Consider the following 25,811-nt stretch of genomic DNA (forward strand, 5'->3'; position numbering starts at 1 on the left):
GGAAAGATTTTTTCCAGCTACCCTGCCTCTGAGATAATTGGCTTAGTATAAGGAAAATATCTTGTTCTTCTTTCTTAAGTTACAAATTAAACCATCTGGATTTTCATTTAAGTCAGGGACTTTATTAGCATGGTAAGACATAAAATAATTGCCCAAGGTAAAAGTCATATTGCCACTGCAATTAGCTAATTTGATGAACTCTCTTTCTCTCTTTGTTCCCATGGAAGGTCCTGTGAGCTGGAGAGGACCTTTGGGATCATCTTTTCACTGGAGAAGAATCTTAGGTAATTTTTGCTAATTCAGAATGAAGGAGATTTTGTATTCATAATACTCTACTCTGAGACATCATTCCTTATTGAACAGATGGAAACAGAAATGCTTTAAGTTTGCTTTTGTCTGACTTATCCAGAGCCAACCACTTCTTGTGTCTATAATTCTAATTATAATAAAGAATAATGTCAATATTTGTTCATTTTTCTCCGTGTGCAAATAAAAGGACTCTTAGTTCTGCATTCGAAAAAAATATCTTTCTTCTTGCTCTATGTGAAAATGCTAATCAAAAGCCTGTTTCTTTTCTGCTGATGTTTTTTGAAACATTTTTCTAAGCATTTGAATTTAAAATGATATTTTTGGGAATGAAAATACTTCTTTTATTTACTTACCAAATAATGGAACTGACTCAGAAGGAGAGAGTTGGCACTAGTTGGGAACCCCACTAGTTACAAAATCCTACATAATTTGTACAACCTTGAAGTCTGGAGCTGCTTATGGAAACTCATGCCATCAGCCCTCCAACTCAATTAAATTCAAATTGTTAATACCACAGTAGGCTACATAACCTCAGTATATGCAGGCAAAGAAAGACAAAGAAGCACTGGTGATAGAAAGCTGTGCTACCCTATAATTCCAATCATTTGAGATTTGCTTCTTTGAAGAAAGATATTCCAGGAAGGACAGGACAAAATGTAGGAAACCGGATGAAATGCAACATAGAACTATTGTCTTCTCTTAGCACCTTGGAAATAAGCAATTCTTTCATTTTTGGAAACATTAGGAGACCTTAGAACAGGAGGCCACTGATATGATAGAAAGAGCTAGCCAGGGTCCTAAGGACTTCAAAACCCTAATTACCACTCACTCTACTGATAACTGGCTGTGTGACTTTGAGCAAACCACACCCCCTCCCCATCCTGCCCTTACAGGCTGGTAGAATGAAGGCATTGTTCCTCTCCCCGTTTCTACTAAGGAAAAGCAGGCAGAGTGAAGTACACTGGCCAGTGTAACAATGAGTCTTGTCCCTGACATTTCTATCTCTACATAGGGAGAGAGCTTGAAGGCCATGTCCCAAAGCAGTTTTCTAATTCTTGTGCAGCTCCATGCCTATATCTTGAGCTGTTGTCTCAGGTGAGTAACACAACAGGATCAGGAACTACCTGGCCTGGCTTGTACTCAGCTCTTTAATTTTTTAAAAATCATGTCTGCAATGTTGCTCTCTTGTGACAGTCATTTTTTGCTTCAAGCACGAACTAATCCCAAATGTCTCAATATCTTCTGCTGTACTAAGCTCTAGGTCCCAATTTACTCCCTCCTTTCTTTCCAGAGTGGGTCAAAATTGCCCTTTATAGGTAGCATGCAGTTTACCAGGAGCGGATTCTGATTCACTCAGGGACCCCTTCAGTGCAGAGTAACAGTTTATCCTTTCTTTCTTTCTCCCCACAATAAAAAAATCACTGAACATCTTATAAAGTCCAGGTGCCATGTTCTTTATCATTTTGGGAAATCATTAGTCAAAATGTGAGCTAGACACCTTTTTTTTTTTTTTTGGTACTTCATATCACAGTTGGGCCTCTTGCCAGTGTCCCTTCATCAATGTGCTCCTTGGGGGGAAAACAAACATGTCCCGATTTGTTTTGGAATAGAGTTGTGTTGAAATAGGTTGTATGGAATAGAGTTGTATTGCTCTTGAGTAAAAAGAGCCATAGGGTAAAAGCAATTTGCCCAGTTTAGAGAACTGTAGACCCACGCATTCCATGCTTTTTTCATTAAAAAACTAATAAATGAAAAAGGCAAATCATGCAAGAGAGTGAAGACAATCTACAAAGATCTTTCTAGAGATTTTCACTGAATATAAACACGCATATATGATCATATTTTTTTCTTTCTCTCTACATAAATGAGCTCATAGTTTTCATCTACTTCTATTTTCTTTCCTGTGGTTGAATAGTATTTCATTGTTTGGGTATTCTGTAATTTTTTAAACCAGTCTCCAAATGACAAGCATTTTAACTCTACTATTTTATTTCTGAGGTAGATAAATCAGAGAGCATAGGCAAAGAACCCGCACAAGGTTAACTTTGGGTAGAATGTATATCTCCTTCAGAGCAAAGATCCCTTTTTGTGTTCTTTGATAGGTAGTAGACCTAGTCTTTGCAAGCAAAACTTTCCTATGCTGTAAAACCTACATGGTGGCTGGTACAGTTGCATGTGCTTGTCATTTAATTAGTAATAATTGTTGTGTTTTGTTTTAAAGGAAAGAAGTGAGTTACTGAGAAATCAAGCCACAGGATGATGGGAGGGGCCAAAAGCCAGAGTTTAGCTGTCTAACTTGTTTATTACTCATTAATGGTTTCTCATTATTTCAAAGACAGTTATTTCCATTGCCATTAATATAGCTGGTTTCAAACTGGCAAGTAGAAATATAGACTAGAAGACTTATGGATCTCAAGACACAAGGGCACGTATGAAATACAAGAGTTGAAAGCAGTCCATGTCAGAATGTCAAAAATGAATTATTATTATTATTATTATTATTGGTATTGTGATGCCCCAACTGAAATGAAATTATAAAAATTACATGGTCATTAATTTATATACTGAAAATAATCAAAAGTGGTGACTCTTAGGATTGTTCCTCAGGATGAGTAGAACTACAATTTTATGTAAGATAATTCTCTATTCTTAAGTGCCTCTTCTGTAATTCCAGGAAGACATGATTTGCAGTGTAGTGAGCAATAGAAATTACCACATTTCTCCTGTGGGCTGGAGTTAATGCTCATTCTCACCTTGCTCCTCACTAAGACGTGCAGCAGACATCAATCATCATTACTGCACAGCCTGTCTGCATCCTTAATTAGGAAACAACATACAGTAGAGTTTAGTGGCAGAGTATGCAATATTATGCATTTTTGGATTGTTTGTGGTAAGAAGCAATCCCCAATAAATCGCCCAATAGCTTGTGCAATGTGATCCCACAAGGTCTTAGGGAGCCAAAACCATTTATCTGGTGAAATTTTAAGAACCTACTTGATCATACTTTGCTTGCTTAAGCAATTTTCAATTACATTTTTGAGTGCCCATAAGGATATTTCTAGAGTTATGTCTCATATTTTTATGGTAGCTTTCCAGGTTGATTTGATACCTGTTCTTGAAAATCAGGCTCGGGTCCCTGTTCCTGTGGTGTTGAAGACTGAACACCTGAGAAACACGGAGGCAAGAGCAAAAAGTTTTATTTAAAGGATGGAACAGAAAGAGAAAGTGATGGGGAGAGAGAGAAAAAGAGAGACTCCTTCCTAAAGGAGGGAGTCCAAAGCCGGTGCTTGGGGGATTGGAGGTGTCTTGCCCCTTTGAAGATTTTAGATTTCCTTTCTTTTCATGCCGCCTTCTTCCATCCTGCCTATGGGGCCAAAAGTGACCAAAAGGACATGAAGAGAGCCTCAGGGGGTGTTTGCTTGTGTTGGAAAATGGGATCCCCCACCCCTAGGTTGTTAGCAATCAGGTGGTGGGGATTGGATTGCTATCTACCCATTTCCTTTTCTTTGATAATCAGCAAGCTACCTACCTGTCTTTTGTCCTGGTCTCAGATTTACCTTGCCACGGTTGTTTCATGCTGTTTCCTTGACTGTTTATCTGGCATTTGATACAATTTGACATTGATGGTTCCAGTATGGGGAGAGTTGATTGCTGGATGGGAAAACACTGTGATTTATGTCTTATCATTGACTTGCTGCTTTGTAGTTTTATTCATTGTCATGCTTCATCCTGGATGTTATTGGGCAACAGAGAATTGTGGAAGTTGTTCTGCTTTATAATAGAGGCATTTAAAACTGAAACAGAGAAGGGAAAGGGCATTAACATTTACTGAGTACCTACTATGTTCCAGGCAAAACTTACAGATGATTTTCTTATTTTATTGCCAAAACACACCCGTGAGATATTATCGTATCTATTTTAAAATGAAAAAACTGAAATTTGGATTGTATAATTGCTTAAGTCACATGGCTCAAGGGTGGTGAAGTCAGGATTGGAAACCAGGTTTGTCTAACTCTTGAAATTCCATTTCTTCAAACAACAATATTTGTACAGAGCTCTCTAGTTCACTTTCTCGTATGTTATCACTTTATATTTTCCCAAGAACTCTGTGAGGTATGTATTATTATAAGGAGACTTTGACACACCCAAGATCAAACACATATAAATAACTGGGCCAGAACTTGAAGACTTCTGAAGCCACGATCATCACTTTTCCTTAACATCACTGAAGCCTCAGAGCAAACAAATTCCTATCTAAAAGAATGCAAATCCTTTTGCACTGTTTTTTGTATTTATCTGTAATTATCTATATCATATGTGCTTGGAAAAAATAATTTGTGAGAATCACAGCTTTAGACTAGATGCTAAATACAATTTAAAGCAAAAGTTAAAAATACTAAGTAACAAATGGTGATATACCAGAAACCTTATGCTAAGAATATGCCTTTGTAAGCCAGGCATGGTGGCACACGCTTGTAATTCCATCAGTTTGGGAGGCTGAGGCAGGAGGATTGTAAGTTCAAAGCCAGCCTCAGCAATTTAGTGAGGACCTAAGCAATTTAGTGAGATCCTCTCTCAAAATAAAAAATAAAAAGCGCTGGGAATGTGGCTTAGTTGTGGAGCACCTCTGGGTTTAATCCCCAGTTTAAAAAAAAAAAAAGAAAAGAAAAAGAAAATGCATTTGTGGATAGAAGTAGCAGAAGTACAAACTGAGGCATCTTTTAAAAATTTTTTTATTTGTTTTAATTAGTTATACATGACAGTAGAATGCATTTATGCACTTTGATTTATCACACATAGATGGGATATAATTTCTCATTTTTCTGAGTGTAAATGTTGCAGAATCAGAGGCATCTTTTAATTGTAACATTGAGGACACTTTTTTATATGCTTTTATTTAATGAAGGACTGTCTTGCTCAAGAAGACATTAACCATTAAAAAGTTGAGAGTAGAATAGGGAAGAAGTAGGGAGGAACAAGAGGAAAGAGGTTATCATAAAGAACTCAGTCTTTCTTTCTTAGTTGCAATTTGTAGTTCCCTCCCTCCCTTTTACTCCCTGTCCCCATCACAAAGATGTCTACCTAATAAAAGCATTGACACCAAGGTGTGAATAATTGCTTACCTCTTTAGAGAGAAATACATAAACACAATTGGACCTTCAAGTGATAGAATGTCCCTGAGAGGTTCTTTTGAGTAGAGACAGTTTCTGTGGCTTGATTATTTCAGGCAGCTTCTTTTCTAAATTCACATCTATTCCCCTCAAAACAGTCTAGTCTATATGTTTTCAGTAGCATATGTTTACTGGACCCAATTTGTGATGGGCAATGTGCCTAGTGCTGGGGATATGTTAGTGAGAAAACAAACATACTTTTACAGAATATATACTTCAGGAAGGCAGGGATTGTAATGTATGGAGTTAGCAACGTTTCATATCGGCCACAATCACTTCCTCACTTTGGCAAATGGTACTGTACTCTCTTGGGAGCAGCAAAAGCTGAGAACTAGTTGCATTTAGATGTGTTATAGATTTGCAGATGGAATAATTGCAACCATGAATAGAGTATCTACAATGCACATTGTGTAGCAATCTCCCTCTCTTCTTTCCTCCCTCCTTTTATCCTTTATTTCTACCCGAATTATTCTCATGAAATAAAATGGGTTTACAGAAATTGGGCTCTAGGGAAGCCCTTCATTTTGGCAGTTGCTACATAACACAGACCTTGCCCATTTACTAGCTGAGTGCCTCTGAGGTTCCTTCGCTCTACCTGTCAGGTGGGGACAATTAATAGATACTTATTATTTATTACTTATTACTTATTATGTATACTTATACTTATTACTTATTATGTATAATGTAGGTACTACATTATAAAATAAGTAATGTAGATACTACATTACAAAACACACCTGTGAGATATTATCATATCTATTTTTTTTTTTTTAGGTGTAGATGGACACAACACAATGCCTTTTAATTTTTATGTGGTGCTGAGGATCGAACCTGGGTCCCGCCCACGCTAGGTGAGTGCTCTACCGGTGAGCCACAATCCCAGCCCCTATCATACCTATTTTAAAATGAAGAAACTGAAATTTGGATTATATAATTGCTTAAGTCACTACTTAATGTACTACATTATACATAATAGGTTCTCAGTAAATGGAGGTATTATAATTACAACTATTTATATTTAGAACTCTTCATCAGATAATTCATTGCCTTTTTCTTAGAGCATTTTTTTGTGGAAAGATGAGATTTGTGATAATTCTGCACATTTGCAATTGCAATATTTTTCTAACAGGACTTTTTTTTTTTGGCACATTCACAGCTTAGATTCTTTTATACCATTAAATAAGCCAAGCAGTTGAAAAGTCAAAGGGTATATGCATTTCACAGAATGCCTGCAAATATACATTTCCTTGACACAGGAAACTAGGTCTTCTTCTCTACATTAGGCAGAAATAACATCAACAACAATAAAAATACAAAGTAGAAAGGGATGAAAATTATTTGAGAGGAATAGATAAAGTAAAAAAACTTGTCAGAAAGAGAGACAAAGAGTTTGGCCTTGATCATTCCCCCCACCCTGTGTCACAGGATAATGTGGCAAATGGTATTAGACTGTGCTGTCTTACTGTCCCCTTATTCAAATGGAGCTAAGGTTCCAGTGCCTATGTACCACATTGGCAGAGTATGTGCAGAGATGCAAAACATCCATGTTGGAGGCTCTAATTCATGAAACTCTTTGGTATTATTTAGAAAAACAGGGTGCAATTCTATGGTACTAAGATCAGATTGAGCTGTATTATCAGCAGCAACTGAGATTTGTGGACTATGCTGAGAGGTATATTTTGCTGCATCCAGTAGAACTCTCAGACCTCATGTTTTGGCTCCTGTAGAAGTAAATCTTCATCAGAAGGAGGTGTTCTTAAAAAAAAAAAAAAAAGAAGGAGGTGTTCTTATTAATTGAATATTTTCTGTAAAAGGTGATTAAGTGCCCTTGGACCAAATTTTCAATTGTAGGGTGGATAAATTCCAGACACCTAATAGTGATAATAATGGTTAATAATAATGAAATTTGCTAAGAGAGTAAATCTTAAGTATTCTCACGATACACATTTCAAAAAAGGTACCTATATGAAGTGCTGAATATGTTAATTAATCTGATTATGGTAATAATTTCACAATGTATATGTGCATCAAAACTGTACATCTTTATTTGTCAATCACACCTGGTAAAAAGAGCAAAATACATATATGTAAAAAAGTCCCTAAATGGTTTTTCTATTTGCAACATTATCCTTTCTATTTGCTTTCAAAATATGTTAAATATGACTGTACAGTAAGCCTAAGCACAAACACCTAAATACAAACACTCTCAGTTTTTTTTCCTCTTCTTAATAAGATTATACATTTACCCTAATAATGCTGTTATTGTTTAGAGTATTTTTAGAATATCCTTCAGGGCCTCTGATACGTTCTTTGAAATATCCTCAGTTGTAGAAAATGTTCATCTTTTGAAGATGAATGTAATTAAAAAAAAAAACTGCTAGTAGGCATTTAGAGGCAGGCCTGGTAATCAAATGGATTATTCCACTTGGGGTTAAAAAAATCTAATAGTTATAAAACTTGATGAAAGATTATGATAAATACGGCACCTAAGTTGACTTTAAAGACAAATCAAGAAAATCATTCTAAAATAATTTTAGGTGGATGCCGACATCAGAATTACATTGCCTTCCAAGGTGACGGCTTTAAAAATTTAACTTCTGATTAATTTGTGAAAATTCAGCCTCATAATTTATTAATGACAATTCATGCTAATGTGGCCTGACTCAAAAGGAAATTCCAAGAACTTGGGAACTATACTCTCAAAAATTAAGGTACATTTTTACTTGGTGATGCTAAGCATTCTGTGACAATTGAATGAATGATAGATGATGATGACGACTGGATTTGATGTCAGCGGAGTTGATCCTGTGAAGAGACTTGGAAAGACATTAGCGACTATGAGCTGGCTGCCTCAGGATTGCTGGCATTGCCCTAGAAAGAAAGAATGAAATTGCTACCTACTGATTGTTTTTTACTCTATTCTTTTCATGGCAACTTAAGAACACATGCATCATGTACACGGAGCAGCTCATTTTGAGAAAATAAGGTCACTAGAGGACATGCTAATTCTATTAATGACTTTTAACCCATACCTTAGCTGATCTGCAAGTTATAGCCAAGCCACCAACGACTTTCTCATAACTTGAGAAATATTTGTACTTTTATTCTAAGATATGTTAATAGACTTCTATATGCAAAAATTTGACGCATTCTTGAAGCATACAAACAAAGAATTTTCTTTGGCTTGAAGGGTGGTTATTAGAGGAAATCAAGATAGGCAGAAATAACATCAGCAACAACAAAAATGCAAAATAGAAAGCCATGAAAATTATTTGACAGGTATGAAAAAAGCGAGTGACTGATCAGAAGGAGAGTCTAGGAGTTTGGCATTTGAACTGAGATTTGAGAGTGAAATCAGGGAATCAGCATATCAAACACCACATCAAATATGTAGAAGCAAAACTCCACAAGGTGAAAGAGTGAGTTGTTCAGTTGTTTGGAATGTGGGAGTGTGGAGAAGCTGGAAATAAGGAGGAGCAGTGGGTGAGACTCAAATTGTAGGGAGTGGGAGGAGTAAACCGATGAATGATACCAGCTGAACTTGGCTTCATTAAAAACAATCTGATAGCACTGTTTCAGGGAGAGATCTGTTTTAACTAATTTCAAGCATTAGCTTGAAATGTTGTCAGCTATTAAACATGAACCAACATTTATTTGTAAATGCATCTTTAATTCTGTTCTTGTAGCATTCCTGATTGACTTACTAAGTTAGTTTTCACAGATGAGTGGTATTGGTCCGTATGTATGATTATACTGTCCACTAGAGGGGCATCAAAAAAACAAAACTGTGGAGTTGGATGAAGTGCTCTTGCAAATGCCTCATTTACCTGTTTATAGCCCTTCCAGTAAGAAGAGACCAGTGGAGTGATTTGTTCAACTTTTCTTAAACCTGTCTAAGGTAGAGTGCAGGTTAGTACAAGCTTCTTTTCAGTGCCCCAGGCCACAGTAAACCCAACATCTGCTTTCTTCCTATTGGTGGATTTAAAGCCATGCACCTGGCATTTTAATACAGGTCAAGAAATCAGAAAGCCTGACCATGTTACCTTCCGGTATGGTGCTGATTCTGTTATCAAACAAAATTAAACAAACAAACCTTAAACCTAAAAATCGTCCTCTGTGCTTAGTGAACTCCAAGCAACACCAAACCCAGAGTTGATGAAGCAATCAGCAAAAGCAGGAGTGTGGGCACCTTGCAATGCTGAGTCACTCTCAGGGGTGTGTGCTTTCACTGAATTAAAGTTGCAATGTTTTGAATGTAGCTCTTAACAGTATAGTGCTCTCATAACTGAGTGTGGGAGTAATAACAGGACGAGGAAATTATAGGGAGAAGGGATTCCACTACTGAGGAAGCAAACCAAGGGAATAGCTTTAATAAGAGACATGAATTTGGTTCCCCACACATGTCAGGGTCCCTTCCAAATATAGATTTTTTTCCCTTGCGGTTCCAATGATTGAAAATGTGGGCCACACACATAATAAATTCCATACAGCATGAACTCTGCATGTTACGGTATTATTTAGAATGTTTCTTTGGTGGTTTTCTTCAGAGTATTGAGATTAAGTGTAATTATAGTTTAATGTTGTTGACTGTAGATGACAAAAGACAGTGGAAGATAAAAAATGCATCCAAGAATGCTCAATGCTCATTCTTACTTTTTCTTTCTTTTTTTTTTTTTTTGTACCAGGGATTTAACCCAGGGGTGCTTTACCATTGAGCCACATCCCCAGCCTTTTTTATTTTATATTTTTGAGACAGGAACTCGCTAAATTGCTTAGGGCCTTGCTAAATTGTGGAGGCTGGCCTCAAACTTGTGATCCTCTTGCATCAGCCTTCTGAGTTGCTGGGATTACAAGCATGCACCACTGAGTCTAGCTCACTTTTATCTTTTCAACTCAAGATTTGCACTAGATCTACAAGTTGGAATGAGTTGAGTAAAACACAGTCTTTTTCTCAAGGAGCTTAGGCCTAGTCAGAAACATAAGCCAAATGCACAATTATCTCAATTACAAAGCCATTTGTGAGCTTATAAACAATACACTATGGTGACTTGAAACAGAGTGTCCAAGGAAAGTTAGGTGGAGGAATCAGGTGTGGATCTTCAAGAATCTGGGTTCTGGAAAGATAGTGGACCCGATCATGGAAATATGGAAGCCACAAGAAAGTCCAGGTTTGCCTATGCACGTGTTGAGGTTAGAAACGAACAAAACCTAATGGTTTTGATATCCTAGAGGTAGGTAGAAACCTGGTTAGAAAAATCTTGAAACCAGGAATGTGGATGTAGTAGAAGTTGTGGACAGGGTGAGATTACCAAGAAAAACTACATGTGAACTTTTAGGGACAACACATTTAGAGGAGGGGAGAAAGAAGAGGAAGTGATATTAAGATCCTGGAGGAATGGCTTAAGTAGTGGGAGACACTGGAGAGCACAGTGTGATGGAATTTAGGAGAGGATTTCAGGAAGAAATCAAGTGACAATGAGGATGGCAACTGAGTACTCAAAGAGGGCAAAGACAAGAGAATGCGGTTTAGGGACTAGAAGGTGATTGGTAAGGGAGTGACTTCAGTAGAATTGTAAAAGCCAGATCAATTATTTAAAATTTGATGGTGTATTCAGAACAAAAGACATAAAGATCATCGTGTTTTCCTGTTGGGTCAACTACCCTGTCCTTTAATGTCAGGGGAATAACACAAGAAGTAGAGGAGTGCGGTTGGGTGAGGCTAAGCCTCTCTCGCTGTGCTAACGTCATCCCCTCGCTGAGTTGGTGGAGTGGCTGGTCTTCACACTTGCTATTCACACTTGTCAATGCCACAAATAGCAGCTACATATCACTGGCTCCAGAACTGGGTGATGCCTGGATTGGATCATGGGTAATAGCAGAGATGTTTCCACTTCAGAGGGCTTAGTGTGTGAAGCCACTTCAGTCACTGGTTTTTCTCTGTCTTGGAGGGCAGATTGCTCCTCCTGATGTGTGTGCTTCTCTTGGGACGCCAGGCTTTTTTCTTTAGTGATGTCTGGGATGGCTGAAGATGAAGCAATGGTGCTGTGGTTATAAGGCAATATGAAAAACCTCCCCTTTGCCTTCTTTAGTAGGAGCAACAGTTGATATGTATGGAGACAAGAAGATTGCAATGACAACATCTTTCCTTTCTATCTTGTTTTCTAACTCTCAAAACCCTTTTGCATACATGTTCCCACTGGACCCCAAATGGTATGGAAAAACAGAGATCTTTTAGATGAATATAAAGAGGCAGAGAAAACTCATGATTTTGTTTGCTGGCACTTTCTAGCACCATTGTGTTGCAAGTGCTATCTTTTTTCTTTGGCTATTTTTTTTTCATTTCTGGTTAAATGAAAGATATGTAGATAGATAGCATTTCCATGCCATCCTTGTTGTTCTTTAAAAAAATCATTTTATTTCCTTTTCTTGCTTTCTTTTTTATGTCATCCTTTGTTAAAAGCTTGTGTGCTCTTAAAGATTAGGTCACTAGAAATTCGTGACATCTGTGAGAGCATTCATGGCCTGTGTGAAAGAATGAACAATGGAAATACCATTGAGATAAAATGAGATAATTATTATTATGTATTGAAATTAATTCTAAATGTGGAATCAACACTGCAAGGGATTAGAGGGATATAATTTGAATTTATCTTATAGTGGAAGGGCCCTCCTCTTTTCAATTTGACAATACATGTATAAAAACCCTTACTTAGTATATTCATAGTTGTAGGTATTTACAGTTACAGAAGTGTTACTCAGGGGATTAGAGTTAAAAGAGAGGAATTAAGAGAAGGAGAATCATTTATTCATACATTCCTTTGTTTTAAAAATTGTTTTGTAGTTTTAGATGGACAGAATACCTTCATTTTTATGTGGCGCTAAGGATCGAACCCAATGCCTTCCTTACACATCCTAGGCAAGCACTCTGCCACAGAGCTACAGCCCCAGCTCTCATTCATAATTCTTTTATCAATTCATTTAACATTTATTGATATTGTTAATGTGTCAGATTTTTGTTGTTCTGGTGCGTACAGTTGCTTTGGTGAAGGATCTTCTGACAGCAGTAGGGGATAAATAATATTTGGAGAGGTAAAGTTTTCCCTGAAATCTTTAAAACCATTCTGCTGTTGGAGAAGAGTGTGCTGTCAGATCTGGAAAAGTGCTGAAGGATAGGGAGATGGACAATGAAATTCCGGAACAAATGAGGGACAGGTTAGCACTGCCAGCTTTCATCAGGAACTGTGGTGAACTGTGGGAAGACAGGCCAGTGCAAAAGGGAATCAGAGAGCTCTCAGGTGGAGCCAAATGTCAAGCCACTCCTGTGCTTCAGACATGCTCTGGTTGTTCTGTACCCATAATACTTCACAATAGCATTGAGACAAAGTCAAGAGCATCTTCTAATTCAAAACCATAAGAACATTTTAGGAACAAATCTAGATTTCTTCTCCTGTCATATTATTTTAGTAAGTAATAGTACAATTTCAAAAAATCAAAATATTCCGGGACTAGAGGGTCATGTTTCAACTAGTGTGAAGGTTTAGTTCTTGTTCAAGAGAGAAAATTGCCCCTTGGTCATCAATCCCAGTTTTTGTGGAATAAGATTTTTCCTTTCTCTAGAAGCTCTTGTATGAGAACTGTCTAGAGTTAGATGAAGGGGTGACAAGTTCATAACTCTGAAAGAACATTGCATCTTTGGGCTATCAAACCACTGACCACTTGTCCAGCCAGTTAGCAGAGATTTCCTGGGAAATCAAGCTCCTGATGTGCAGATTGTAAGACAGGGAAGACTAGACTTGGAAGCTGTCTGGATGAGAAGAGAGTACACTGTCAAAAGAACATGGATGTGTGTCCTGGGAGCTGGCAGAAGTGTGATAATGTTGACTGTGTTGACAGCTGATAGTTAGGGCCTAGGACATGATGTCTTTGAGATGTTGGGAACATTTTCTGTCTGGAAGAATTAAGGGTAGTGGTGGAAGTGATTGCCTGTTCTACTGATAAGAAAGACATAGCCTCTACAGAGTTCAAGACTTTGGCCGGCTCCACTCTTGGCTGATGAAGCAAGCTAGAATGGCCGGTTCTACTGGGGGTTATCTGAGCCAGTCTGCACAGGTCTCTGATTGGCATGAATCAGCACTTGTAAGGTTCCACAGGCAGTAAGGAACCAGAAATACTGGTTTCTACCAACTGTTGGACTCAGGACTGGTGTGAGGACTGCAACAGCAGTCTCAAATCCTTTCTGGAAGGAGGCAGGGTTTATAAATAAACAGAAAACAAATACAACTGACTCAAACTGAAATTTGTGGGTCTGGTTTGATGTGGCAGATGCGTTTAATAGAGCTTAAGAGAGAGAGAGCTGAGGATACCCATTAAATTACCAAATGATTGAAATTCTTGTTCAACATTGTCTAAAAGAATCTCAGTGTTGGAGACTTATAATAAGCACGCGATCGATAAATGATTATGATGATGTTCTGCAAATGAGAATATAAAATCACGGTGAGTGGAGATAGCTATTGAATTTTTTCTTTCATAGTACTAGGGATTAAACCTAGGGCCTTGAACATATAAGTGTTCCACTACTGAGCTACATCTGCATTTTAATTTTTTTGTTTTGAGACAGAGTCTCCCTAGGTTGCCCAGGCTGGCCTTGAATTTTTAATCTTCTTGCCTCAGGCTCTTGAATAACTGGGATTATGGGCAAATGCCATGTTGCCCAGTAACTATCAATGTTTTAACAGAACAAAATAAAAATATGCTAGTCATAGTCATTAGAATATTAAATATGCATGGCATATACTTCTAAATTCTGTTTGTAATTGTAAAAATTGTCGCTTCATTGTTCCTCTCTGTTTAAAACTAAAATTCTCTTTAAAAAATATCCAAGACTCTTTACAATTTATCTCCCCTCCTTTAAAAAATAATGGAAGTTATGACTTTTGAGTAAAAGAGTAAAATACATTTTTTTTCCCATTTGAAGCAATTCACATTTAAAAGCTATATACAAAGGTGTACATATTTGTGTTTTTAGGGTTTTGGGGGATGATAAACAAATCGATAGGTCTGGGTTCTGGAGTTGGTGCTGTTTATTTTCCAGACTGACAGAGCAGGGGTTGTGATTTTGTGCACAGCAGCCTGGTTTATAGGATTAGGAATACAAAAGCTGATCTGTAGAGAGAAGAGAGTTTTCTGAAGGCACGTGCAGCTGCCACTTGCGCACGCCAGCACATTAGCCAGTCTGACAGCAGAGCTGACGTCCACTCTCAGCCTTTCACTTTGGGGCAAAGAGAAGCAGATGCTGCCATAGGGCCTCCTCATTCTTCACTGTATGTATTGAAGGGTGAGGTCAGGAGTTCCCGTGATCTTTCCTTTTTCTTGGACCTTTCCTTGTCAAGATCTTGGGTAATCATAAATCAACCCCTGCAGGTCATCTGAATGCCAACTTTATTTTAAACATAAGTAAACTCAAAGATTGCTGCTCTACCCCTTCCTGCACCCCACCCCTTTTAATAAGGTGATATGTGGATAACTGAAGTGGACAATTTTTCTCTTTGTGTATTGAATAGAGTAGTTCCTATTTCTAGAACAGGTTCCATATAAACAAGAATTGAACGTTGTTTTAATATTTCCACTACTTTTAATATAGTCTGTTATTTTATTTGGTTTGGTCACTTGAGATTTTAAAACAGTAAAGGCTTGGTTGAGCTTGTACCAAGGAGGCCTGACACTTGGGAAACTAGAAAAAAGAGCACAGTTCAGATCCATGTAGCTTTAGAATCAAATCACTCATGTCTATTGCCTACACCATATCTCTTATACCTCTCAATACACCATATCCCTTACCTTCTCTGGTATTGTGTATCATGCAGGTGCCTTATTTTGTCTCACCAAATTTCAGACTTGGTTCTGTGAATACTCACAGATATTAAAAAAGATAAATTTTGTCTGCAATATTAGTTGTTTCAAAGCATTACAGTAATAATCTATTTCTAATTAGAAAACTGGAATGATCTAGCAGTAAAAGTCAATGACAGGAAGTCGACTCACCAAGGTCCTTCTCTGGTCTTGCCAACACATACAGAGGAACAGATAGATTATGAAGTTCCTTTTGGTAGTGTCACAGAAAAGTGAGGAGAATTTCCAAGCTGGAGCACGAGGTATTTTCTAGGTGGAGGTATTAAACATAGTCACTTCTTAAGTAATTATGATAAAACCTGTGCCTTTAGAGCAACAAGGACCCCTTAGAGCCTTTGATTGGGTATTCAATGTGCTTCCCAACTTGTGCTTTTCTCATTTGAAGAGGGCTGGATCTATTGGTGGGGATGGCCTCCTCCCTGAATTTCAGAAGTGCTAAAATAACACGCAAAGTCTGGCAGGGTGATTTTCCACACTCGCCCTGTTTAAAGGAAGAAGCTTGTTCTGCTGTAAACAGTTATGGGAACTGTTTGCTTTGGATGGGCTTGGTCCTCATAGGCTGAGGAGCACTTTCTTATTCTGGTTTCTTGCCAACGCGGAAATTTGATGCCAAAGGCATCCTAGTCCTGTGGAGGCACTCTCTAATTAGAATATGTTTGGCCTGAAGAAAGTGTGTTAAGGAGCAGCAGGAATTGTGGCAGAGGCTTAAAAAAAATAGTAGTTGGGGCCAACCATTAGCATGCAACAGATCTCATTGTTGTATCTTGGGGACAATATGTCTTGGATCTGTTTTGGCCCCTACTGATTAGGGAGGGCTCTTTCCTGAGACTCTCCTGTGCTTCTGTAGGAAGCTTTTTGAGATTCTTACCTTCTTTACACCTATTAAACCAACAGGATAAACATTCTGGGTGATTATGTCATGAGCATGTATATAGTTCAGAGGCTCCAAACCATGAATGAAAATGAGCTGGGCATTGCTGTTGGGAGTAAGTTCTACATTCCAGTCATTCCAATATTTTCTGTATTCAGAGTGTATGGTCCATAGAGTCATGGTTCTAAGCACAGGTTCAAAAGACAAACTGGCTAGAGTGTGAACCTTTCTACTCACCATTTGTAAGTGATCTTGGACCAATTGCCTAAATTCTCTCTTTCTTTGACTAGTGGAACTGCACAGGAGAGGTACAAGGGATATAAAAGGGGGTTGTTTTGAGATTTCAATAAGTTAATATATATGAGGCACTTAGAATAACACCTAGTATCAAGAAGGGCTCAATAAACCTTAGCTATTTTTATTTTTATTTTCTCCTTATCTTGAAATTATCACTGCTACCAACTGACTTGTCTGATTTGAGGCTTTTGATGGGGAAGGATTTATAAGAGAATGAGAAATGTGTGGATGTGTCTTCTGTCACCTTAACACTTAGGTGTGTCCATATTTGTGTACGATGGAAAAAAAGGGGCCATTAAATGCTCAAACATTTATGACGACGACTTTCCTCAGAAATGACCTCTGGCTTTATGTGATTAGGCAGGTTGGTTTTACATTTACTATCACTTTCTCCTTTCCATAGTTGGAATGCAAGCTGTGCTTATCAAGTTGACTCTTATCCAGAGGTGGTTGTGTGCCAGTTGCGTAAGATGACTGACAGTGATCTATAGGAACAGTCATTTCCGCATGTAAATTGTGGTTGCCCAAATCCATACATTCTCGTAGGTGTGGGGGGAACATAAAATATCACAGAGCAAGTGGGAGGTGGGGCGTTTACAAGTAGCAGATCATTGTACAACCATTTCCTGTGTCCAAGCTCCTCTGACCTCAGCTACTTTTTTAAACTGCTGATCCACAGCTCCTGGTATGAGCCATATCCCTTGGACCTCCCCCCTGCCGTTCCACTAGTCACTCCCTCTTGGATCCTGGCCGCCTTCTGCCCCACAATCTTGTAGATCATGTTTTCTTCTGTCAAGGGCCTTGCAGTCTTTGCTGTTTGTGCCTTTCATATGCCAGCCACATATTCATTCATTTGTTCATTCATTCATTCATCCTCAGGGCATTTATTAAGGCTCACTATGATCCAGGCATTGCCTTAGGCACTGGGGATACAAAGGTACTGAAGTCCTGGAGAGCAGGAACCATATCTTAGATTCTAGAAGGAAAGAGAAACAGATCATGATGAAGTAATGTGGTGTGGGGCAGTTAGAAATATGGACTTTAAAACTGAAACTTGGGTTTAAATTCTTGCTCCATCATTTACCGGTCCTGTGACGTTGGACAAGTTACTTAACTTCTCTGTGCCTAGTTTAATTATTTGCCAAAAGGGTGGTTATCGCCATACTGACCTCATAGGCTTGTTAAAGGAGTTAATATTTAGACATATGCAGGAGAATGCCTGAAACATAGTAAATTCTATATATGTATGTGTTAGATAAATAGATATAACAGTAGAGATATACAGAGTATTATAAGACATAGAGTCCGATTAGCAAGATCAAACTTTGTTTTCCCTCAGTTCTGTCCCAGGTTTGCAGACTCTTTTAATTCAGGAAAATACAAAAAGGAAAAGAAGTTGGTTCAGAGCCAGAGTCTGGTTGTTCCACATCATGCAGCCTTAATGCAGGCCTGCCTGTCTTGATTTTGTATCTTATTTCCAGTAATGGGTCTTTGGCCTTTTTCTTGGACCAAACTACTACCTTGTATATTCATAGTGAAAACTGGGACTTTGCCCTTTTTCCTTCATCCTTAGTCTCTACCTCCATTTCTGATCAAGCCCTCAGTTCTCCTGGAGTAGAGGGTCTATCTTGATCTTGCTGATCTGCCCTTGAAATCTATTCTCCAAACAGGGTTCCCGCTATCAATCACCAGCCCTCGCTGTCTGAATTTCTGTGTATTGCCTGCTCTAAGACTCCCATTGCTGTTCTTCTTCCACCTGTTCAATCAACCACCTGCCTTTTATTTTAATTTTCCTGACACTATTGCCCTGCCCACCTGTCTGGACTCTTGTAATTGCCTTTTCCCCAAGTGTCTGCCTGGCCCCCAGGGTAGGTGTCTAGTCTCCGTCTTATCATCTCACTGTGGCCTGTTCTGCCATCACTTACTCAATCTTACCTACTGACAGAAGGAAGAAGGCCAGGGAGAAGGGCTGAGGCAGACATTCTCTGTGTTATTCATGAAATGACCTAGTTTAGTTGACTCGTTTAGCTTTTGATTCAAAGAAGTTTGGAGTGTGTGTATTAGAAGTTAACTGTAATAAATAATTATGCTTAGTGTGGTTAGGAGGAGTTGCTGTATATAAAGTTTGCTACATGGGGATTTTCTCTTCTTCTTTTTTAAAAAGTTTTTAGTTGTTGATGGACACAATACCTTTATTTAATTTATTTATTTATTTTTATGTGGTGCTGAGGATCGAATCCAGGGCCTCACATGTGCTAGGCAAGCTCTCTACCACTGAGCCCCAGCCCAATTTTTTCTTCTTAATACACAAGTTACAAAAAATCCCTTTCTAATTTATTTCCCTGAATAACCAGTCTTCCCCAACACCAGTCATATGTGTTTCCCCTCTGCTGTTAAATTACTCTAAGGAAGTCATAATATTGTGGGTCTATTCTTTTTTAACTTTGTTTTTTTTCTACATATCTTTCATTCTTGGTGTTTGCACGTAGGTTAAATATTTCAGGAAGCCATGGCTTCCCTTTATGCTTCTCCTGTTCCCATTTTTGCTTCTCAGAATTTTCCAAAACTTGAATATAGTTTCAATATCAGACCAATGAATTTATCTTTCCTTGAACTTATTTCTATTGAGCATGGCCACTTTCTTCCTGAATAATAAAATCCAATCGTCTTCATTACAATTAATAACGTAAAGCTCCATTACTGATGAGGGTGTCGTGAAAGTAAGTCAGTAGTGGAAGGGAAATAAAGGGCATAGTAAAATCCCCTGCTTTTAGCAACACAACCTAATTTTCTTTAGGCCCCATGTAGCTGCCTAATTTTCATTAGGCACATGCTGATTTCTTTTAGTCCCATGCACGCAAGATGATCTTATTTTCCCTCCAGTTCTATTTGGTACTTAGATTTAATTGAGAGCTTAATTATAAGTGCTGGAAGTCATCTGCAGAGTATTTCTCATTTGTAAATTATTTTGTTATCCATTTTTATGGTATGCATTTATTTTCTTGATTGAAATAATTTTCACTTTAAATGGCATGTGACATTTGCAAGGGTTTAATGCACATCCACATGTCATCTCAGCGTTTGTGACAGCCCTCTGAGGTAGGCAGAACTGTAATTCTTTCTGTGCTACAAATGAGGAAAAAATGGCATAGAGGAAATTTTAGGAAGAGCAAGAAAAAAATGCATTGGAAGGGCATAGGAGGGACACACACACACACATGCACACACACACACACATACACACACACACACACTCACATCCAAGGACTTCTTTGGGCCAATAGCTAAGGCCCAGCAATTCTAAAGTAAGGGGTGTTGCTGGGCTGGGATAACCAGGGAACTGGACATATAGGAGGAGATTATTTGCTTGAAGTAATGGATATTCATTCTAGGTTGAGTGAGGTGGCATGTCCCACTTGGAACAGCTTTTGGTCAAGTTCAATGAAAATTTGGAGGAATCATAGGAATTAAATTATAGGAATTAAAGTTTGCTACCTGGGGATTTTCTCTTCTTTTAAAAAAAGTTTTTAGTAGTAGATGGACATAATACCTTTATCTATCTATCTATCTATCTATCTATCTATCTATCTATTTTTATGTGGTGCTGAGGATCACATTTTTTTTTAAAGAGAGAGAGAGGGGGAGAGAGAGAGAGAGAATTTTTAATATTTATTGTTTAGTTTTCTGCGGATGTTGTTTGTATGTGGTGCTGAGGATCGAACCTGGGCCGCACGCATGCCAGGCGAGCGCGCTAACGCTTGAGCCACATCCCCAGCCCCAATGAGGATCACATTTTAAGAGAGAAACAAACTGGATATGAATGGCACACCTTCTCCAGATGTTGGTGAATAGTAATGTGGTAACCATTAGAATTCACCCATAATGTATAACTACTTCTGTAAATGCAAAACTGTGAAATGCCTTTTGAAAAAACAATGGATTTATTATTAATCTTAAGATTTTCTATAATATTTTGAGAAGAGGGAACATTTTTTTCCTCTTACTGTGTTAGTTACAATGTAATGGCAATAACAGTGAGTCAGAAACAAGTTTGACAGCAAGAATATATGTTTTTCAATATATACTCTGGCAAGAATTTGAATTCTAGCATTCATGGTGTGTGGTGTGTGTGTGTGCGTGTGTATACATATAATAACCTGTGTGTTATTATATGTTTAATAGCTTAGTTGCTTCTGCTGATTATATATATTACATCATTGGTGTCTGCTAACTTACCATCTTTTCTTTTCTTTTGCAGTACTGGGATTGAACCCAGAGCCTTGCACATGCTAGCAAAGTTCTCAATCTTAGAGCCATACTTCTATTCCCCAATGTTTTCTTTGATCACCAACTGGGGCATGGCAAAGTCATTGGAACACCACTTCATTGATGACAAAATGGAGGTAAGCTCTGAATGGACAAGGAGCTATTCACCCTCGTCATCAGAGGTCTCAGTAATGGTGGGCCCTCAATAAACTTGTGAGTGAATAAAGCATATCTTCCTGAAACTATAATGACAATTTTATAGTCATCAACAGTGGAAATAATTGCATGTTGCTACAAGATAAGCAAAATAAGCAATGACCTCTCTGTGTGAGGTTAAGCTACAGGGCTTCATATAGTACCTTGAATGGTGATAGTTAGTGATATACTTTCTTAATTTCTGAGAGTGGAAAGCAGGGTAGTTTTTAGTAGTTTTCTGTAGTGTGTGGAAAAGGATTTCTACCTCTACTGAACATTTTGACCATGCATATTCCATATGGAGGTTGGTGAGGATACCATAAGCATCTTGGATACACATAGAAGCTGAGAGTAGAACTCAATGTAAAATTGCTAGATGGGAATTCCCTGTGTCCTCAGATTGTGGCTTCAAAGCAGAGCCCAGTTGAGGACGAACTTCTTCACATTCTATGGAACTAGACCCAATATCAGGACTTGCTAAGAGGCATCCAGAACTGTTCCTATGACTTGCAGTCCTTTCTTTCTTTCCCACAATAAGAGTTAGTAACAGTTAAATTACAGTTCTTGGAGGAATTATCTATCTATCTATCTATCTATCTATCTATCTATCTATCTATCTATCTATCTATCTATCTATTCTAATTAGTTATACATGACAATAGAATGCATTCTAACACAGTATACATAAATGGACTATAACTTCTCGGTTCTTCTGTTTGTACATGATGTAGGATAATACTGGTTGTATAGTCATATATGCACATAGGGTATTAATGTCCAATTCACTCTACTATCCTTTTTACACCCATACCCTCTCTCCATCTTCACTCCCTTCTGCCTAACCCAAAATACCTCTATTCTTCCCTAGCTCCCACCCCTTGTTGTGTATTAGCATCTGCATATCAGAGAAAATATTTAGCCTTTGGTTTTTTAGGATTGGCTTATTTAGTTTAGCATGATATTCTCCAGCTCCATCCATTTACTGGCAAATTCCATAATTTAATTATTCCTTAAGGATGAGTAATATTCAATTGTGTATAGGTCCCACATTTTCTTTATCCATTTATCTGTTGTAGGGTACCTAGGTTGGTTGCATAGCTTGGCTCTTGCCAATTGAGCTGCTATTAACATGGATGCAGCTAAATCACTGTTGTGCGCTGATTTTATGTCCTTTGGGTAAACTGAGGAGTGGGATAAATGAGTCAAGTGGTGGTTCCATTCTAAGATTTCTGAGGAATCTCCATACTGTTTTCCAGAGTGTTTGCATCAAATTGTGTCCCACTAGCAATGTATGAGTGTACCTTTTCCCCACATCCTCATCAACATTTATTGTTCCTTGTATTCTTGATAATTGCCATTCTGACTGGAGTGAGATGAAATCTTAGTGTAGTTTTGATTTGTGTTTCTTGGAGGAATTTTTGTTTTAAATAATAGGTTTATAAGATATAATCCACATATTGTCAAATTCATTCTTTTAAAGCATTCAGTGATTTTGTGTATACTCATGGAGTTGTGCAACTAATTTTAAACATTTTTATCACCCCTCAAAGAAACTCTATGTTCATTGCTAGTCATTCCCCATCTCTCCTTTTTTCAGTCACTGGAAAACACCAATCTGCTTTCTGTCTCTGGGATTTGCTTGTTCTCAACATTTCACTTGAATGGAGTCATATACTCTGGGGGTGGCCTTTTATATCTGACTTCTTTCCATTAAAATGTTATCAAGGTTCATCCATGCTACAGCGTCTATTAGTACACCACTCCTTTTTATGATTGCGTAATTTTTCATTGTATGAAACTTGCTATGGTTTGGATAAGTATTCCTAAATAGGGCCACATTTTAAAATGTGGCACTATTGGAAAACGGTGAAATCTTCAGGAGGTGAAGGTGCCCAGTCAGAGATCCTTCGGTCAATGGGGTGTGTCCTTGAAGGGGATTGTGGGACCCCAGTCTATTTCTCTTTTCTTTTTGCTGCTTCCTGGCTCTTGATGTAAGAGGTTTTTTGTTTCACCATGCACTTCCTGTCATTGCCATCGGATGCCATCATCAGAGTCCCAAAGCAATGGGGTTACTGGATCATGGATTGAAAGCTCCAAAACAACGAGCTAAATATATCTTTTCTTTTATAAGTCAATTATCTCAGGTAATTTTTTGTGTTATTGGGAAGCTAACACAGGACTATTATGAAGAATGCTGCCAGGAACATCCATGGACATGTTTGTTTTTTGTGTGGTCTTGGGTGAATGTGGTCTTGGGTGAATATGATCTTTGTTTGAATTTTGTGAGCACAGAGTATATTGCACCTGCTTTTTGCCTAGACATGGGGATGGCTGGAGCTGACCCTTAGAGAGAGAGAGTAGAGGAGGATATAGTTCAATGAGGTGCAGCTCCATGGTGAGCAGGGTATTTATTGCCTGTGGTTTTCTAGTTCTAGAGAGGATATTACAGGAGGTGTAACCATCTTGAAAGACCCAGCTCAAGAATACTGTGTAGGGGACTGTCTTCTGAACAAAGGATGGGAGAATTATTAGAGGTTGATATGAAAGTATACAGTTTCCCTGAAGGAACAGAAAAGTGTTGGAGATTCCCAGCGGGGCCAAGTGTTTTTCTAAAGAATATATGTAAGTTCCCTACAAGAGAGAAGTCAGCTGCTATTTGAAGGCCTTTCCCACAGAGGATACCAATGGCTAAATAATGAAGATCTTTTGACTTCTTTACTTCTTCTTTCCTTTCTATTCCTTGAACGGGGAGGAACAAGAAATAACAGAGTGATTGGGTGTGGCCGGGATGAGGACTGTACGTCAATTCCCCATTGCATGCTAGTGGGACCCAGTAGGCTTGACCTATAGCATAAGAGGTAGATCCAAAGAAGAGGAAGAAATGGAGTTTAGATATTAAAGACTATTTAACCTGTATAATACTTTCAAATAAGATTGTCATAAAAGTGAAAAGCATGGAGAAGTTATGCAGTTTGATCAAAATGTTGGTTGGAGTTAGGAAAAGAAGGTCAGATAGAAAAGTTCTGAAGAATAAGAACAGGAGAAATATAAAACAAAGCCATTTCCTGGTTACATGCTTTGAAGTCAAGCCCAATTAATAAATATATTTTGTCTGAGTTATGCTGTCTCTGAATTTGGACTCCTTAGGGCTTCTTTGGATTCTAGAATTATGCTAGAGGACTTTCCTGTTGTGGAGAGTGGCATCCACTAGTGGGGCTGCCAATCAAAGGCCTTACCTCCCCCATGTCAAAAGCATGAGCAAGTTGACTACTGAGAATAATCTTTTTCCAGGTGATGCTGATAGGTCTGGAGGTGGGCACACAACTCAAGCAAGGCCACCCAGTGTCCTTGTCCAGAAAAGGGTAGGAATTTTGCAAATCTTTCTCATGTTGAGATCATGAACTGTAAATATCATGTGCACCTGTTGCTTCCAGGATTATCTTTGTTTCCAAGTGGAGAGAGCTGGGACTGGAGCCAGAGTCTCGAGAGAAGTGAATCAAGAGGCAGAGATGGAGACCACCTGATTCCCAATTACACTGTTAGATGGAAAAACAAAACAAAACAAAAAAAGCAACAACAAAAACTGTCATGAGCCATCCATGGGTTGCGTGTGGGTCACCATGCATCAAAGCCTAGTGGATAGAAACATCTGGTGTCTGGGAATGACCAGTGGACAATTTCTCTGGTCAATTGACAGTGTGAATTTCTGTCCTGCTCTGCTGTGTCCTATGCAGCACCTGAGATGGGTGATACCTGCCAGGATGCCAATCAAGTTGCTGACTGCAAGACATCAGGAAGCAAGACTCTGCCTTGAAACCTTATCCCTGCCTTTGATGTACCCCCTTAAATAAACCACCAGAGCCATCTTTTCTCTTTCTAGTTCTAGCAATCGTGTGGACTAGATCTATCAGGGGCTCTGCTTTTTGTAAATATATTTCTATTTGTGTTTTGTTCTTCACTAATTATTTGAGACTTTAAGTTTTCAGGTGGCTTACACCCTCCTTGGCAGGAAAAAAGAACCCCCGCAGTGAGCTGCTGGCTGTATCCCCCCAGCCCCGTTAAAAAACAAAACAAAATTAAACAAACAAAAACAAAAATGGATTTTTTTTTTTGTAAATACTTGGGGCTTCAGCACATGAAGCTAATTCTTATTTCTCAGTTCTTGGCCTATATAAATATTAGCTTGTAAAAGACACTTCTTATTTTAAAAATTATTGCTTCATCCCTTAACTACTCTTTCATTCTCCACCCACCATAGGCACCTACTTTAATGGATTTTTATATCTTTCAAAGATACATACACTCTGAAGAGCATATTTTGGTATTATTTTGTGCATGTCTATGTTTTTAAGTGTAAATGGCATTGGATTACAGATTTCACTAAGATTCTTTCTTTCTTTTGTTTTTAACCCAGTAATGTGTTTTGAAGTTCTCACCTCATTACTGTGTATAATTTATTGGCCTGACTGCCTAGGGCTCCGGGTTGACTCAAGCTCCCTGTTAGAAAAACAACACTACCATTGACGTCTTCATGCTTATCTGGGACAATACCTAGGAGTGGAATTGCTGAAACCAACTTCTGAATGTTTTAGTTACAACATAAATCATTATATTCTCTCTCTCTCTCTCTCTCTCTCTCTCTCTCTCTCTCTCTCTCTCTCCCTCTCTCTCTTGTCTTCTTTTTTTGCTTAAGTCACTCAGCAATGGGTTTGTGCTACTTGCATCTAAAGGAGTCCTGTTTAATTCTTAGCCATTGGAGGAGAGCATGACCATGTCCTGTTTGCCTGGTG

The 25,811-nt window shown here is 38.3% G+C and overlaps 1 long non-coding RNA gene across 1 annotated transcript; it reads left to right on the forward strand.

The window, feature by feature from the left end:
- The first annotated feature begins 223 nt into the window (after nt 1-223).
- LOC144365337 (uncharacterized) lies at nt 224-24,955 on the forward strand. The gene is made up of 3 exons (XR_013423646.1): nt 224-284; nt 20,819-20,963; nt 24,456-24,955. It is a non-coding gene; the product is annotated as an uncharacterized LOC144365337 (long non-coding RNA).
- Nucleotides 24,956-25,811: the final 856 nt, after the last annotated feature.

Source organism: Ictidomys tridecemlineatus, chromosome 7 (assembly GCF_052094955.1).
Source record: "Ictidomys tridecemlineatus isolate mIctTri1 chromosome 7, mIctTri1.hap1, whole genome shotgun sequence".
Taxonomy (NCBI): Eukaryota; Metazoa; Chordata; class Mammalia; order Rodentia; family Sciuridae; genus Ictidomys; species Ictidomys tridecemlineatus.